General features: G+C 41.9%; 1 protein-coding gene and 1 long non-coding RNA gene across 2 annotated transcripts in view; both read right to left on the bottom strand.

Moving 5' to 3' along the window:
* The window catches only part of CHST11 (carbohydrate sulfotransferase 11), a 174054-nt gene that overhangs the window by 155110 nt on the left and 1176 nt on the right, over window positions 1-17768 (bottom strand). The window lies entirely within an intron of this gene.
* Window positions 12647-14408, bottom strand: LOC115599041. Its single transcript, XR_003988102.1, has 3 exons — window positions 14332-14408; window positions 12809-12857; window positions 12647-12730 (listed from the first exon to the last, which is right to left on the bottom strand). It is a non-coding gene; the product is annotated as an uncharacterized LOC115599041 (long non-coding RNA).

A 17768-nucleotide genomic window follows, 5' to 3' on the forward strand; every position in this document is an offset into this window, starting at 1 on the left:
AGAAGGAAACTTAGAGATCACCTACTTCAACCTCCCTGCCGTGGACAGGGACACCTTTCATCTACACAAAAGTTGCTCAAAGCCTCATCCAACCTGGCCTTGAACACTTCCACAACTTTTCTGGGTAATCTCTTTCAGAGCCTCACCACTCTCATGCTAAGATAGAACTCCCTAATATCTAGTTTAAACCTATTTTCTTTCAGTTTAAATCCATTTCCCTGTATCCTGTCACTGGCCACTCTTATGAACTCTCCAGCCTTCTTGTAGGTTTCCCTTAAGATACTGGAAGGCAGCTATAGGGCCCCAGAGTCTTCTCATCTTCAGGGTGAACAATCCCAGCTCCTTCAGCCCCTCCTTGTAGCAGAGATGCTCCAGCCCCTGTATCATCTTCATGGCCCTCCTCCGGACTCATTCCAACAGATCTATGTTCTTCTTATGGGTGGGACACCAGAACTGGATGGATGGACCAGGACTCAAGGTGGGGTCTCACAAGTACAAAGTAAAGGGGGACAATCACCTCTCTTGATCTGCTGGCCATGGTCCTCTTGATGCATCCTAGGACACTGTTGGCCTTCTGAGCTGCACAAGTGCACTGCTGGCTCATTTTGAGCTTCTCACTGCTCAACACCCCCAAGCCCTTCTCTTTGGGGCTACTCTCAACCCATTCTGTTCCCATCTTGTAATTGTGCCTGGGGATGATTCTACCCAGATGAAGAACCTAGCACTTGGGATTTGTTGAATCTCATGCAGTTGACACTGGCTTATTTTTCAAGCATGTTAAGGTCCCTCTGGATGGCATCCCTACCCTCAAGTGAATCCACCACATCACACAGCTTGGTGTCATCAGCAAACTTACTGAGGGTGCACTCAGTGCCATTGCCCATGCTGGAAGGAGTCAAGCACAAGACTGAAATTACAGCCAGGAATAACTGGTGGTAAAACACAGACATGAACAGTATTAATCAAGATGCATTATAAAAATGCAATCTTCAGCACCCGAAACTGGCATACTGAACTGCTCATAAGACAAGGCTAATAAATTCCTGTCATAATGGAACCAAGTGACACTCCATTGAGAATCAGGGGGATTTGTCCTTACAATCAGAGATAAACTGCTCTTATTTGTGCCCGTTAGCTCCCACTTTAACTTGAAGTATTTGTTAGCAATGATAAACCAGCCCTAAGGTGGTAACTGGGAAAGTGAAATGCACCTGATTGACAGGCAACACTGCACAAGAATATTAATTTGCAAATTAGGATACACAGCAAAAGGATCAAAATGTAAATTATTAATTATAATTTTACTTCTCTGCTTATTATACCAATGCAGGTTGCAAGATGTGTTGCCTGTCAGACTGACAATTTTCTGGTTGAACCCACAAGTGTTTCTTTTGCTCAGTCCCTTGGTATTAAAATCCCTTCCCAAATGAACCTCCTGTACAGTCAACAGTAAGAAAGCCACAGTAAGTATCAGCTCCCTTTGCCCATACTTGCAAAAATGCTTCTCTTGCCTTTACATCAAGCTAGAGGACATGGGGCAGCACAATTCCTACATGCAGGTTCCAGCGATGTTCTTTTTAAAATTACTTATTTTAATAACATGAAGTTCAGAAACCTCTTTACACTTAAATTCTGACTCCAGAAACTGGTGACACCCTTCTCAGTACTAATGCCCACTAATGGAAGTATTTGAAAAATCCCGTATTTTTAAAGCACGATCTAAAAACACAACTAAGCATGTGCTTTGGTCAGGTTTTGCCTGCTTCACCACCATTCCAGCTCAAGAGATGCATCGACATTAACAATAAAGAATGGCTCAGCATGGAGCAGCACAGTGGTGTGGTTTGCACAACCAGGGCCAGCAAACAAAGAGGGCAGCAGATGAGGAGGAAGCAACAAGAAGCCACAACCTTCAATATATTTGCACATCATCAGCTAACACTGCCAGGGACTGCACACTTGGAAAGTCAGTCCTGCCCCTCTACAAACATGTGCCAGGTTATTTCTATACATTCAGCAGAAAGAAATTAGTTTTCCATTGAATAAATATTCATGATGAAATAGCTTCCCCTAGTAGGGACAGTCAGTCCTGCCCCTCAACAGAAGAAGATCAGATAACCTACTTGTTCATACTCTACCAACCTTTTATCCTCTTACACCCACTTATTTAAAATGAAACTGTGGGCTTAAATATTATAACAGTGCTGCAAATCCTAGGATTACACCAGATGTTGTTCTGGTCACCTGAAGGATAATTAACTTTACCAGGTCTGAATAAGCAGATGCTCAGCAGGCATGGGTTGTTCCTGGCTACAATTTCTATGCATTTCCATGTTGGTCTGAGATGTTTTTTTCCCACCTCAAAAAATAATGTTCACATTTACCGTCCAAAACAGGGAAGTCTACAAGAAATTATTAACCACACTGCATTACACCTGCACAAAACATGAAAAACTTGCTTCCACCCTTAGTGAAACAACTGGCACAACAAATTCTTCTCATTGCCTACCACCTGCCTCAGGGCTCCTCTGCAGTGCAACACCATTTGGGATACCTGTCGGAAGAGCCTTGTTCAGAAGTTGGTACATCAGAAGATCAATAAAAATGAGCCAGCAACCCTATTGCCAGGGTCCTGAGGGCACCAAGATGCCTTACTTGCCTTGAGCAACCTCCCTGGAAACTCCCATCCATACCTCTAGTCCACAAGTCTGCAGCTCTGGTTCAGACCTGGGCACCCATTCCTGGCCTAAGCTATGTCACAGGTGGCCCCATGCCCAGCCTTTTTTCCTCATGTCCAAAATTACAGTCTGGTCTTCCTGGATGGAGCTCATACCTTTTTTATGGTTAAGACCTGGTCTGCCAGGTGGACATATTCTCAACTTGTTACCTCACCCTACTTGGAATCATAGCCAGAGCCTGCCATGACCCTGCTTTTGTGCTGTGGGGCTACACCCCAACATTTAGGGCACTGCCCATCCTGGCCCCACTCTCATCCCACCTTAGGGGAAGCCCTCCTCCTGCTGCTACTGCATGACACTTCTATTCCCCCATGCTAAAAGAAAAAGGGATAAACAGAAGCAAAGTTGCAGTAAAAATGATTCATTAAAAGTTTGCAAGGAACAGAGACTCTGATCAGGAAGTGAAAATCTTCTGAACCCAAACAATACAAGCAGTGCTGAGTACCAGACACTATTAATTATTTCTGCCTCTAGTTTAATCACACATCACAGCATAAGGCAATCCACCTGGGGTCTGTTCAGCCTACTAAGGTCCAGGCTTACCACTGAATGACCATGTCTTTGGGTAATGTCAGCAGAACAGGTATGTAAAAAATTGAGAAAAGATGGCCCTGGTGACTGAGGTACAACTCCTGGCTCCTCCAATTGCTTCCTCAATGGTTATGGGAACATGCAGGAAGGAAGTTACTTTTTACCAGTTCAGCCACTTTACTGCAACCTAGTCTCCCAACAAAGCAGATGACCCAGAGACAACACTGTTATCAGCACAGCTCATCCTGGTACAGATGCCAGGAGATACACTGCTCATAGCTGTGGCCTAGCCCTACACCCTTCAAAGTAGGACCTCTGTCTAACCTAAGAGGAAGGACAGCAGATCAACCTACCTAGCACAAGCTTGTGGTGGTGGTATGAGGCAGTAACAAGGTAGGTAGTGAAGAACACAAGTGCGAAGCTGTAGATAAGCTATGCCTAGCTCACCCCATATGGCAGACAGGGGCATTAGGTATCCTCACTTCAGCAGTAATTAAAGTGAGTGTTCTCTTTGCCCACACCTTGAAGCTCCCAGGAAGCCCACTTCAAAACAATGAAGAAGTGAAGTGGTAATTGAGGTCAAACGCAGGCTCTCACTTGAATCTGAATAAATCTGTGACAACTACCAGCTCTGGTAGCCAGCAGCCTATTTCCAGCAACCACTCACTACTCTGCTGTGCTGGAGCTACCCCCTACCTAAGTTGAACTGGGCAGGTTCAGAGCAGCTCTGTTACTCATGTCAGTGCTGTCACACACGACAGACCCCTGCCCTCAAGATCTGGTCTGTGGCATGCCCACCACAAAAGGCAGAGAGTGCCCTGGTGCTGCAGAAGAGCAAGGAGAGAGATACAGGCAAAGCAGGAACAGATCTTGACAGCTAATTGCTACGGTCTGCTTGAATATGAACTGAAATCTTTGCACCCTCTGTTCTGGATTAAAGTCCTTCACAAGAAGTTCCATGGGTGCTGAAACACCAACACAGGGTTCCCAGCTGGTGTTCACTTACCCCCACACATGACCCCCTCACAGCTGCCTCACTCACCTATGAGAAAATGAGATACATTTGGGTCTTAAGTGCTTAACTTGCAATTTTGACCTCTCATCCTTATATTGTACTGACAGATAATTAGCAGACTGGGAAGACCAAGCTTCCCTCCTTCCTAAGGTCAACACTTCTTTTCCCCAAGGATCATCTTATAACAGAGACAAAGAAACCAGCAAGTACAATAAAATCCAAGTCTTATTCCCTGAACTTGACAATGTCTTTGCTTGTTAGAAGCCAGCAAGTCCACTTGTCAAAGGGCACAGGAACAGATGGGAACTGAAAGGGCTACTACAGAAATTAAACATGTAAAGGCTGGCTGTCAGCTCAAAAATCAGCTCCTTTAATTTCCACACACATGGTATTTGATGTGGCCATCACGGCCCTCCCCACACATTTTCACTTGAAGACGATGGGTGTAGGTTCTTCCCATTTGCTATATAACCTATGTCATGCTTAAAATTGACTGTGGCCAGAAAATATTATAAACTTGATACAGTCCTGCTATTTCCAGCAAGGAAGTTAAAGATTTTAAAAAAAAAAAAAAAAAAAAAAAAGGCCATGTATTTTTAGGCTATAGTTGCAATTTTAAAGTAGCCTGTCCTGAACATTTGAAGACAGATGTAGCTTGCTGGCAATCTAGTACCAGAAGCAGCTTGTGACAGCACAACGTTTTTCATAATTCAATGCAAATTAATCTCTGACAGATGAGCAAGAGCCAAACAAATTGACCCCTGAATTTCAGACACAGGTACATTTTTTTTGCTACACTTGTTTGACTAAGAGGGGGAACAGAGACTTACATACCAGCAGGGGAAAGAAAAGGCTGGAAAAGAAGCATTCCTAGATGCCTTGGAGTGCTGACAAAAGGTCTGTCTCTTCAAAATGTATCACTGAGCTCACAGACTACAGCTCTTAATCCTGTGCACTTGTGGGAAATGGTCATACATGTTCAGCAAGATAGATGGAAAGTTTATTGTTTATATTTTCAGGACTGAGGACATGTTAAGCAGTTTCCCCACACTGAACAGCACTGCAGGGAGCATTACTTCGGATGCCCCAAATCTCCACAGGACCTGAAAAATATGCTAGATTTAAATCTGAGACCATTCTGAGCAGTAGCAAAAACATTTATGAAACACTATACCACAGCTTTCTGTTTCAAGGAATGAACACCAGCAATGTCCCACAGCGAGCACAGAGGTCTCAAAGGGAACAATTAGGGAGAGCGTCAGCCCCTCACACAGACCACTGATGTTACCTTTTTGATAACTGACAGGAATGTCAACCTTAAAACCGCAACAAAACAAGAATGAGCAAAAAGCAGGGACAATATATTTTACAGAGAGGCAATATTTTAACTTAGACATATGTTAATCATCAGCGTGTGAGTAAAAACTCAGGGTAGATCATGCGTGCCAGCCTTGACAGACACTTAAGAGCTTTGCTGACATAGGAAAACCATAGAAAGAGTATGGTTTTATTGTATGTGCTCTTATCTCATTTTTTTGTTTTTATTTTAATTTTAAAAATAAACTTAGATTTACCAGCAGAATCTCTAGTAGATTAAGAAGCAAAGGCAAAAGAAAACAAAAAGGGAGGAGGCAGGCCTTCTTGTCACCTATTGATCATCAATCCTGTAATACTTTTACTGGCAAAAGCTGTCCAAGCACAAAGCTATCTGGAGGAAGACAGGCTTGCTGTTCCAGAAGAGAGATTTCTAAGCATAGACATGGCCTCCATCTCAGTTTGTCTACGTTCAAACCACAACATGACCTCTCAATAGACATCTGTATAACAGCACTGCCATCACACTTTCACCTAAACAACTACTTTTCTGGGTTTAACACTGCGAGGAAGATAACAAAAAAAAGGCTGCCTGTTGCTCAGATAGGGCAAGGGGGAAAGTAGCTGAAGAATTAAGCTGCTGAAATGCTGTCTACAAGGGGCAGTAAAGAACTGTCAGGAGAAAGACAGTTTCCTGAGGTGCTGGGCCCCTCTTCCATTAGGCAACACTAAGCTCCTACTCAGTGACTACAGGTCTCAAGGAATGGAAGCAAAGATATCAAACGTTTCCTATGCAGCAAACTTAGCTGTATTCAGCTTGAAAATGTGGGGGTTTTTTGCTGCTCACTTCCAAGCTCTATTAATGCAACCTGACTTCAAACTGGGTGCACAGTACTTAAGTATTAGAAGCCACTAACTAGAATTACTTCCCAAGAGCCAGTAAGGGCCTTTTATGTTTTTCCTTCAAGTATGCCTTCAACTTCTGATCCAGAAAAGAAAGGCCGTTCAACATTTGTTAGGGCACAGAGAGAAAAAATTTACACTTTAGAAACCCAAACATAAAAGCAAAACTGTGAAAAATTAGAGGCAAGAACTGTTCATGTCTCTGCTCTGTAGTATAATCAAGCAGAGTAGGTCTGTGCTTAACATCCAATGGAGGCAACACCTTGTACAGGAGACCTCAAAGGAGCTCTCAAATTCCCATGTATTGCAACAGGAGGATTTTCCTGGCTGAAGCACTGTGAAGGACACACACAACTGTTCACAACAGCCCTCCTCACAAGCCTGTAACACACCCGGATAGGGCTGCACTACTCTGTCTTGGGCTGAGTGCAGGAGCTTTGGATGTGCCAGACATCTAGTTTGCACTATGGTCTATTCCAACCCTAGAGAGAGGCACTGCAGCCCTTAGATGATGTAAGCATCAGGCTCCACAAAACCATCATACCCTCCAGTTTTATTCTTGAAGTTGCCATTCATTGGGAAACCATTAGACAAATCCCTGCACGCACACCCTTCCTGTCCATGCCTCAGCATCCCTAGCTGATGAGTGAAAAAGAAAAATCTTAAACCTTCTCATTAAAGCAAAGTATTGCTACCACAGAAATAGGCTGGGCCCAAACTCTCAGAGATTTCCAGAAATAATGCTCCTAACTTGTTGCAAGGGCAAAACTTCCAACTTCTGCAAATAGCAGGAAAGCACAGACTTGCCATTACTCAACACAAGACACACATTGCTTGACATGCAGCAGTGCTTCTAGGCTCCCACGAAGCTGGAGAAGTACACAAGGCATCAACCATTCTGGCAAGGTAAGAGCTGTTGCGGTACAATCTGGTGACAAGAGATCCCCTCACAGCTAGAAAGGGAGCATGAAATAAATCTCACTTGGTAACACCACATCCCAACCATTGGAGAGAGAAAAAAAAAAAAGCAAAACATCTAAAGAGTACCAATAAAACTAAAACGAAGGGGGGGAAAAAAGAATCTATGTAAAGATTGGTAATGGGAAAGAACCCAAGCTAGCTTGGACATGCAAGAATTATGGCTTGTTTCCCTTGGTGCCCAGCCACGCTGGAGGGAATGAGACGCATTTCTAGTTGCACAAAGAGTTCTCACAGTAACGTGTTACCATGCTGGTTACAGCATTCTTGAGATAGATGAGGCTGTAAGTCACTAACATTATTCTGATGTATAGGCTTTGGGCATTATTAATCATTCGGACACAAGAGCCCCATCTATACTTTTGTTTTGCAAACTGCCCTGGCATCCTCTGCAAAAATTCTCCTTCTCTACTCTGGAAGGTTTTAAGAAAAGAGTTCAGGAAACAGGCAACAAAATGGGGCAAGACTCATCAAGAACACTGATGGGTTCAGGGGTGAAAAGGTTAAAAACCCAACCAAAAAAAAAACCCAATAAGCTTGATAAATACAGCCAAATATGAAGGGAATTTTAATTAAAATCATCTGTCATATATTATCTCTTTCAGCTCATTTACTATCTCAAAAGAGCTTCATCTCAAAATAGTTAACAGCTCCAGAAGTCCCAACTTTTTCCCAGTTTTTTCTTTAATGCAATTACACTTTTGCTGTTGCACCAGAAATAGCCTTTTCTGCGTAGGATAGAGAAGTTCTATGGCAGGAGCAGAAGACTTCAATGTTATTGATGATGGCCTGCATGCTAATGGTTGTATATCACTTATCTTTAAATGTCATTTCCAGTGAAACTAAAAAAAAATAGACAGTACCCTCTTCAATATTTCAAGCAAATATCTGCACGGGGGAAAGCTACCATTCACATGCATGTAGAAAATACTTTGTGAAGGATGAAAAAAATAACTGAGAAGGCAGCAAAGCAAAGCTGTTGTTCTATTTTAGATTTCTCTGGAGGAAGACACAGAGGGACAAATTATGCTTTTCGTTGTATAGCTTTGATCCAAAATTGATATAAGCAAGTCAATAGAGCTGACCCAGATTTAGAGGGGGGGAAACAGTTCAGAGCTACACCCAAGCCTGCAGTCCTCTATTTCTCCCACCATGGGGGATGTGTGCACTTCATGCTATTCAAAAAACCTCTGCTGTGGCAGATCCGACCCAATGCTCACTAAAATCAAGTCAAAAAGCAACCACTGACTCTTCCAGTCAATCACACAGACCTCATGCAACCAATCCACCAGCAACCTCAAACCCCTCATCAATGTAGTACTTTCAGAAAAAAGATTTCAGAAATCTTATGGCTTGCCCAAAACAAAACCAACAACCCAGCAGACAGCCTTCTTCATTCTACTTGAGCTTCCCTAAACCCACCTCAGTGGACCATCAAGTCTGGTTCAGGAAGAGTAGGAAGGCAGAGAGACAAAGCCAGCATGATCCATAGGATTGTCAGGAACCTTGCACAAGATCCATCTGACTGATCCTGCAACAACAACCAAACCAAGCAAGGGGATAACAATGCTTGGGAGGCAGAGTCCATGTGTTAATGGGCACCCTAACTCTCTGATGTATTTTTCCTGCTTGATTAGAGGTCATGACAACTTCATAATTGTGTGCAAACATACACACACTTAACCCCAAAGAGAAAGCACTTTATGCCCATCTGGAAACTGAAATATATTTTAGAAGTTAATCAAGACCAAAACACATAAACAAGACAGGATTTATCAGTTTTACATTTATGACCCCAAGTGATACATTTTATTAATCACTGAGTGTTTAAGAAGTGTTAATTCCCTCCTCCTCAGTTACTATAAATTCTCTCACTTCCAGCACAGGCTGTAAAAACACAGATTACTGAAAGGACATACTCAGCTCCTGGTACCCACCAGTGTCAGTGCAGAATGTGTTATTCTGAGTCAGGTCACTTCAGATAATACAGACATTTTTGTTCTGCCTGCACATCAATCAACTTTGAAGCATAATAATGCAAATAGTCTTTGAAAGGATTTTAACTACCTAAAGCTCTTTGTTTTAAGACATGGTATTACAGGCCAGATCATCCATGGGATCCAATTATAGCCACCTTATTAATTATATATCTACCTTCCCTAATCCAGAAAATCCCTACTAGTTATCCATTTTAAACTTTTTGGCCCCCCCCCAACATAATAATTTATCAGCCAAAAAAATAATTAAAATTACTAGCTACAAAATATGTAATTTTTAATGAGAATTCAGAGGATCCTAGAAACAACCTTTTTACTGTTTAGAAAATGTGCCTTCAATTGTCAGATTGTCTCAGAAATTATTACAAAGTGTTGGCTTTTAAAACAAAAAACAAACTAGGAGAAAAAAATCCCACAGTTCTCTTCTTTTGCAACATGCTTGAGAAGTGGGTTGAAACCCAACAGAGCCTTTTATTGCTTGTGGGTCTACAATTAAAAACCAGCCAAGTGACATAAAAAGATGGAATCTTTTTATATCAATTACCAAGGACATAATCTTTTAGCTCAAGACAATGACTGCCAGCCTGAATAAAACACTGAAAGCAGAAGCAGTTCCTCTGGAGACCACGCACAGCTCAGAAGGACTGTATTCTCCTCTTTCACCTAATAGAGAAAAGGATCCACAGAGGTGGATCCTGTAAAACCACAAGCAGATCACTTTACTCACATCCTTGAAATCAAGGCTACTTCTCATTGCAAAATTAGGAGCAGAAAACATTTACAGGATGTGAGCATTTCACACATGGTTTTCCATGGTGTTGTCCACGTACCTTCCTGCCGTTTGCTGGATAGAGTTCCCATCTCCCAAACCCCTGAAATAACAGTGCTGTGAGAAATTCTGCTCAATTGCATTGTTTGTATTTTCCATTTCCCCCAGCACCTTCTTTTAAGTTCTTTCATAGGAGTGTGAAGCCATTGCAGCAGTGATTGATAGGATCAGATGCAAAGTTATCCCTCAGTGTCTACAGCCTGGTACAGACAAGATGAAGGCTACCTTGAAGAGGCACTCTTGCTGTTTAAACTGATTTACCTCCATAAAAATTCCTGCTCTTTCACAACCCAGAATGAAAGAATTAATAAAATCATTCCTTCTCAAGCTGGATGTTTCCAAGTACTGTAAAAATTGAGAAGAAATTACAGAAATGAGAAACCACACTGACTACACATTTCAATTAGTAAAATAACAAAGGCACTTATGTGGAGCCCTCAGCACTTCTGTGATTTCTTTTAATAACAAAGAAATTAATTTTCCCTACAGCAGCCTTGGTAGGAAAACAGGGTTTGTACTTCAGAAATCAGTGCATGTGGAACTACCTGGGCCACCAAGTACAGATTTTGCAGAGAGAAAAGATGGGTGGGTGCATCTGCACATCCACACAGATTTACGTGCACAGACCTGATTTTTTTTTTTTAAATCAGCATTTTAAAAGTGCTCATACACAGCTTCTTTAATTCAGAGATTTAAATTTGTCAAGAGGAAAAAAAAATAAAAACCCTGGAACATTGTATTTCCAAATCTAGACTCAATGTCAGTCAGTACACTCTAATGACATTTTCATTTTACTCCACTGTTTCCAGTGACAGCCATCTATTTTTGTTTCTTTTAAATAACATCCCCTTCTGACACTTACAAGCTAAATGTTAATGCCTCATTTAGGACCTCATTTCTAATGTGTAAAATTGATGTGGCCAAAAGCAGAGCTATCATTTGCTTTCACTGCCAGTATAGAAGTGCAAAAAGTGACCAAAAAGGCAGGGAAATTTCTTTAATGCAGGCAAGCCTCAGTGACTCACAGGGACACAAAGTTTGCTTGCTGACAACAAATGCTCATGCAGCACTTATCTCTACCATGCTGTTCAGCCAAGGTCCTGTTAGCATGTCATTCTTTAATCCAGTTCTGGAGACCTCAACACAAGAAGGACATGGAGCAGCTGAAGCAAATCCAGAGGAGAGACATGAAGATGATCAGAGAGCTGGAGAACCTCTCCTATGAAGACATGTTGAAAAAAAATTGGGGTTGTTCAGCCTGGAGAAGAGAAGGCTCTGGGGAGACCTTACAGAAGCCTTCCAGTACATGAAGGGGGCCCACAGGAAAGATGGAGAGAGACTTTTTACAAGGGTATGTAGAGATAGGACAAAGAGGAACTGTTTCAAACTGAGTAAGGGTGGATTTAGATTAGCTATTAAGAAATTCTTCACTGTGAGAGTGGCAAGGTTGCCCAGGGAAGCTGTGACTGCCTCATCCCTGGAAGTGTTCAAGGCCAGGTTGGATGGGGCTTGGAGAACTCTCCTCCAGTGGGAGGTGTCCTGCCTGATGCAAAGGGGATGGAACTAAAAGATCTTTAAGGCCCTTCCAACCCAAACCATTCTATGGTCCTATAATACACTCTAGTGCCCCAAGACTTGCCAGCACAAACCTTTCCAACCTTTCCTCAAGTTCATAGAGTGGGACAGGTAAAACAAGCCAGCTCCCCCAATCATGTCTGCATTTCCCACCCAGCAGCCCCCAGAGAGGCCATCACAGAAGAAGCAGAGCAGAGGATGTACACTGTCATAGGATGGTCACCACCTCTGTGCACTTATCCCTCATGTATAAACATACTTAATGTGTGCACTGGCTGCCTTTCATTGGGTACTTCCTAACAGTGCTACAGCTGGTATGACAACCCAAAAGGACAGTGTGAAAGGAGCTGAAATCTAACACGGGCCATTCATATGAAAACCTACAACCTCAGTTTGATAGGAGGGACTGGTGCTACTCCAGGCAATCCCAACAGCAACTAACCTCTTTTTAAGGACCACATGGAGAGGGCAAGCCAACAAACCACATTCATCAATCTGGCATTAAATGAAAAATGGGAGATAGCAACATTATGCAAAAGAAGCGAAGCAGAGTCCAAGTATATATGCAGTAGAATTTTGATTTATTCATGAAACCTTAGCTCCAGGTGCCAAACAATTACATGAAAGGGGAACACTGCATCCTCCATTGATTACATTCACAGAACTGGAATTCCAGAAATCCCTCTGTCTGGAGATGTGAGCCTGAGATAATTAGGAACTGAATTCTCTTGTTGATGTGCTGCAGTCTCTGGTGGGCTCATCTTCTAGGCAAAGAATGAGTCGTGTGCCAGAAACACCACTTAGTCACATGCAAGCATTCCACCCACAACAAAAGGATGCTATCTATAACCTGGATACAGAAACACAAATAAGGAGAAATCGACCAAACTCTAAAGTTTGAACTGCAACTGTAAGGACAAATACCTACTTTGTCCACGAAGTTCTTACATGAATGGCTCCACATGGAACAGGAACATCTAAAAAAACACAAACGTGCTTTGAAACATTACCCTTGTAATACAGTAGGTGGCTGCTGAATTTAAATGACCCACCATAGACATCATCTTTACCCCAGGCACGGCAGATCTACACAAACACAATTCCTGAACTTTGTTTTATTTCCTTAATGTGGAGGGGAAAAGTCCTGCTCTTTTCATCGATTCGAACTGAGCCCTTCAACTGCACATCCAAGCTTGATTTTATATACATTGACACTTCAACAACACACACACACACACACACACACAGAACTCAGTCACCTGCCTTAAGCAACACAGAAAATCTGCAAGAGAAAGTCTCAGATTCAAACCCTTGTGTCCCCCAACCCTATCCTTTACTCCCTCAGGATCACCTTAAGAGTTGATACATAATACATATGCATCAGCCCAAAAGGCTTGAGAGAAAAAAAAAGGAAAAAAAACTGTGCCAGAATGACATTCACACAAGGACAACTGCAGCAGCTTTCTCAGGCAGGATTTGATACAACACGTCTGGCAAGAGTCAAACAAAATACAGTAGTGCTGGCTTTGGGAAAAGTAACATGGATCTAATTTCTTCCAATTCTCCAAACCACTTCTAGAGTCAGTTACATGTTAGAAAATAAATTAACTGCCTGTCACCTTAGAAAATAATGGATAAAAATTCAGAAATATGCTTACCATATACAGAGATAAAATTGACACACTAGTTGTACTTTATCAGCTGTATACATTTATGCACTAAAAACACTGGACATATCTGCTCTATATGTTTATTTCTGAAGGAAAATGAAAGTTTCCATTCACATTAGCTTTGTCTCTGAAAAAGTTAGACTTTAACCACTTTTACATCTGTGAATACAGAGCATTACTGCTATGGAAGTCAGCACACAGTTTCCCAAAATTGATTAATATTAACAGGAAAAAAAATTAAAAGCTTGTAAAAGTCTACGTTGTAGAAATGGTAACTGTGGAGCAGTAAGAATTCTAATAAATTAGAATTTATTTAGACATTACTGTTGAGAGTGTGAAGTAATGTTTGCTTGAATACACTCAAAACCAGAGAGGTTTTCTTCAGCAGCTTTTTCATCAGCAAGCAGTTGCTACAAAAATCTACCCTGAGACAGAGAAAGATGCCCTGCTAATACATTTAATATTCACTAACTAGGAAGACTTTCAGAAGATTCAAAGGGCAGTTTCACTCTCAATTTAAAGTAGTTCTAGACTACCAGAACGTTTGAGAACAACCAGAGGATGTTTGCTCACACTGCTGATGCAGTCCCCTGGAAATCAATGAAAAGCTTAGAGGGACACTGACAAAAGGATACAGCACAGCCCCCTCACAAGCACACAGCGGGGTTTCTGCATACAGCTGGGGGATGGATTTCACTGCATGCAACTAAATGAGGGCCAGATTCTTACAGCTGTCAAATTAACTTCATTTCTCTGTATCCCAAACAGAATAATTTAAAACCTGTATATGAGGTCCATCAAAGGAATGCCACACATCCACTGCTTTGCAGATCTCATTCCCCTTTATGAGCCGGGGAGAAACTAGGGATCAGTTGCAAGATGGGAGAATGCTGTGTTGATTTTCAAACAGAATCTTCCATCAAAACCAACGGTGAGATCATCTTCGGGCATAAGGAAGAAAAAAAAATAAATCCCAAGTGATCAGAGTTGTTCTGACATTTGAACAACAGCAGACATCACCTTCTGTAAGGAACAGGCAGCTATCAGTCATAGAGTGCTGCATGTGGAACTGAGAAGATCATGGGCAGGAGCCAAGTCTGAAGATCAAACCTTTGTTAGCATCCATAAGAGATGAGCAGAAGTCTAAAATAGGTGATGAACAATGGAGCAAAACTACTCTGGTCTGCAATAGAGAGACCAAGGGGCAGGCACAGGAACAGCTTTAGAAGTTAGTTTCATAAACCTCTCTCAGTTAAGATAAAAACAGTATTAATTATTATACCTTTTACATGGAATTTTTCATCTTGAAGGATGCCAGCACAGCATGACCCCAGCCTAACAGAGCAGCTCCTCCCTGTACCTCCTGACACAATCTCTCAGCTCCCTGCAGTTAGGATGTCCACAGAAAAAAGCAAATACATCTGGAAATATGTAGGCAGGCTAAGTGACCAAACAGATTTCACAGGAAGGGAGATATGACTATGATGGGCTGTCACACAAAACCCCAAGACCCACCCATTATACACAGACAGAAGAACCAGGAGCACAAAGCTATAATCATCTTGCACTCAGTTATCCCCATAGCACATGACAGGGGAGTGAAGGGGGGAAATACTCTAAGCAAACAGCCAGGGAAAATCAACTATGTATTTCTATATATTCAGCAATAGCAAACACTTCAGAATGTTTTGGGTTTTTTCTTTTTGGAAAAGGCTTAACAGGCATTAGGAAAACACATTAAAGTCCTCAGTGCCGTGTCCTCTTCTCAGAAACAAACATTCCCCCTAACTCACAGATAAGCATCAGAAGGCAGGATCATCTCCAAAGTCCCCTTTACGATGTTTCTGGGCACTGGAGACCAGCACTGTCCACCTTCCCCCACCAACAACTTGGCAGGGAACCTAAAATTGGGAGGGTGGCTTCCCCAGCACACAGGCAACCTCTGCCTAGACTCAGACAATTCAAAGATGCATTCACGGGACAGCACATTTACCACTGGCTTCCCAACAAAGAAAGGGTACAAAGTCAAAACAAACAAGGAGTAAAAAGCACCTGATCTCCTTCCAATATGCTGGTACTTGAGATACAGCCCAAGGAACACAACATCACCTTCTTTCATAACAATAAGGTTAAGCTCACCTTACCTGCTTCAGCTGTGGTTTTGTTGTTAAGTTTTTTTTTGTTTGATCAGTTGTTCTTTTAAAAAAAGCTTCTGCTAACTATATAATTTTCCTATTTGTTTTTCCCAAAGAAAAAAACCTGTCAGCAGAAATGTTTTTTTCCTAATATTTCTAGCAAGCGATCTACTCAGTCTTCCTAAAATGATAAATGCTAATCTAACAGATAACGAGTGGTCTCCTCTCTAGGGAGGGTTAGATTCATGATTTGATGGCTTACTGGCATCTTTCTCCTCCTGTGTCACACATAAAATTGTCTGTAAAGATCTGCAGACAGAGAACAAGTCTCCTGAAATTCACCAAGAGAACTTGGTGGGTGACAAAACTGACAAATTTTTACTTTTCTTTTGGTAAAGAACTTAACCATATTTTCCATCCAAAAGGCTTGCATGGGAATTTCTCAGTGAATTCCAATTGCAAAGTGGCTATCTTAGAGATCACTGCAAGCTCCCAACAATGGAGAGAGGTGGCAAGCCAGGGTATGAGAGACAGCTCCCCCTGGTAGCCATCCTAAAAAAACCCAAAAACTGTAGCAGAGACCAGCTAAAATTTAGAATCCTAAACAATAAAAAGGGCAAGAGCCAAAATACTGAAAGCTCTTTATAGCTCCAGCCTTGTCCCATCTGGCATGCACTATGCCCAGGGTTCAGCTACAGTGAGTTTAGATAAATCAGAAAGGGCTAATGATGACTCGTAAAATCAGGATATAATGTCCCAAAATCATTTGCTACCTGATGTGTATTCACACTGGCAGGTCTACTACCTCCCTCTCTCCTGGTCCTTCAAACACTCCAAGATAATCTATCACTTGCACCGCCAAGACAGTGACACATAAAATCACGTAACAGATACCTGGTGAAAATAGCTGTTCGAGCCTTACAAACTGTACATAAGCACAATTACTACACTCTCCATGGGTCTAGCTTGGAGTTTGATAGCTTTCTAGCAGTTTCCACTACAGAAACAGCCCACAAAACAAGCAGAAATGGTTATGATCAAAATAAGTACAATAAAAATGGACAGGTTGCGATCGCATTTATTTCCAGATGTGCTCTACTCATGCTAACAACCTAAATATGTGTCAAACACAAAATGGGTGCAGATTATCTTCTTGGTGATTTCACAGCCTCTCATTCTTTCCTTGGAGTTTATAGTAAATCCTTTGAATTGTACTAGAATCTCAACCTATTTATAGCTTCACAATAGCATAAATATAAAGCCATAATCTCCAGCAGTTTGCTACAGAGCATATTTAGAATCCATGAAAGGCGATTTTTCTGCATTCAAAAATTCACAGAAAAATATTTCATTTAATCTCTCACCTACTGCACATGCTGATTTTGTGTTCCAGCAGTATAATCCATCAGAAACAAGGGGAAATAATAAGTCTTGGCCAAATTTTCTGAATACGGGTGCAAACTATGTTACCTGTGGAACGCAACCAATGAAAATATACTTTTATTAAATTGGCAAGTCTGTGTTACAACCAACAATCCTGCACAGTAGCCCTAAAATAAAACCTTGCCCAGGTCTGCTAAGGGCTGAGTACTTCTTGTGAAAGTCAGCATGAAGCAGACACAGCAGGAAAGAAATAATATGCTAATTTTTCCAAGGAGTTGGCAGGTATTAACACAGATGGGCACCATACGAGAACACATTCATCAAGCAAATGATACCAACTTTGGAGGAGTAGACAGCTGACAGAGAAATGCCAAATGGGACTTCACTACAGAGCAGCAGATCTACTGATTCCTAACCCTAAGAGGGCAATAAGCCACAACATTTTTACTCCAGAAACTTTAAGAGAAAATCATTTATCTGCTGGGGTTTGGTAGAGAGAAGAATGGAAGAGTCAAACCGAGCACGTCCTTCTTCTGACCGAGCTGCAATCCCCTTGTTTGCTACAGCCTGTAGCCACTCAAGAGCTGGTAGGAGACATTTACCGGCACAGCTGAGCAGACTGAGCTGCCAAGAAGCTCTGCCAGCTACAGCTTTTGGTCACCTAAGAGGTCTCACTGCCTCCGACAATCCTTGCTCCTCT

This window comes from Calypte anna, chromosome 1 (assembly GCF_003957555.1).
Source record: "Calypte anna isolate BGI_N300 chromosome 1, bCalAnn1_v1.p, whole genome shotgun sequence".
In the NCBI taxonomy this organism is placed as follows: domain Eukaryota; kingdom Metazoa; phylum Chordata; class Aves; order Apodiformes; family Trochilidae; genus Calypte; species Calypte anna.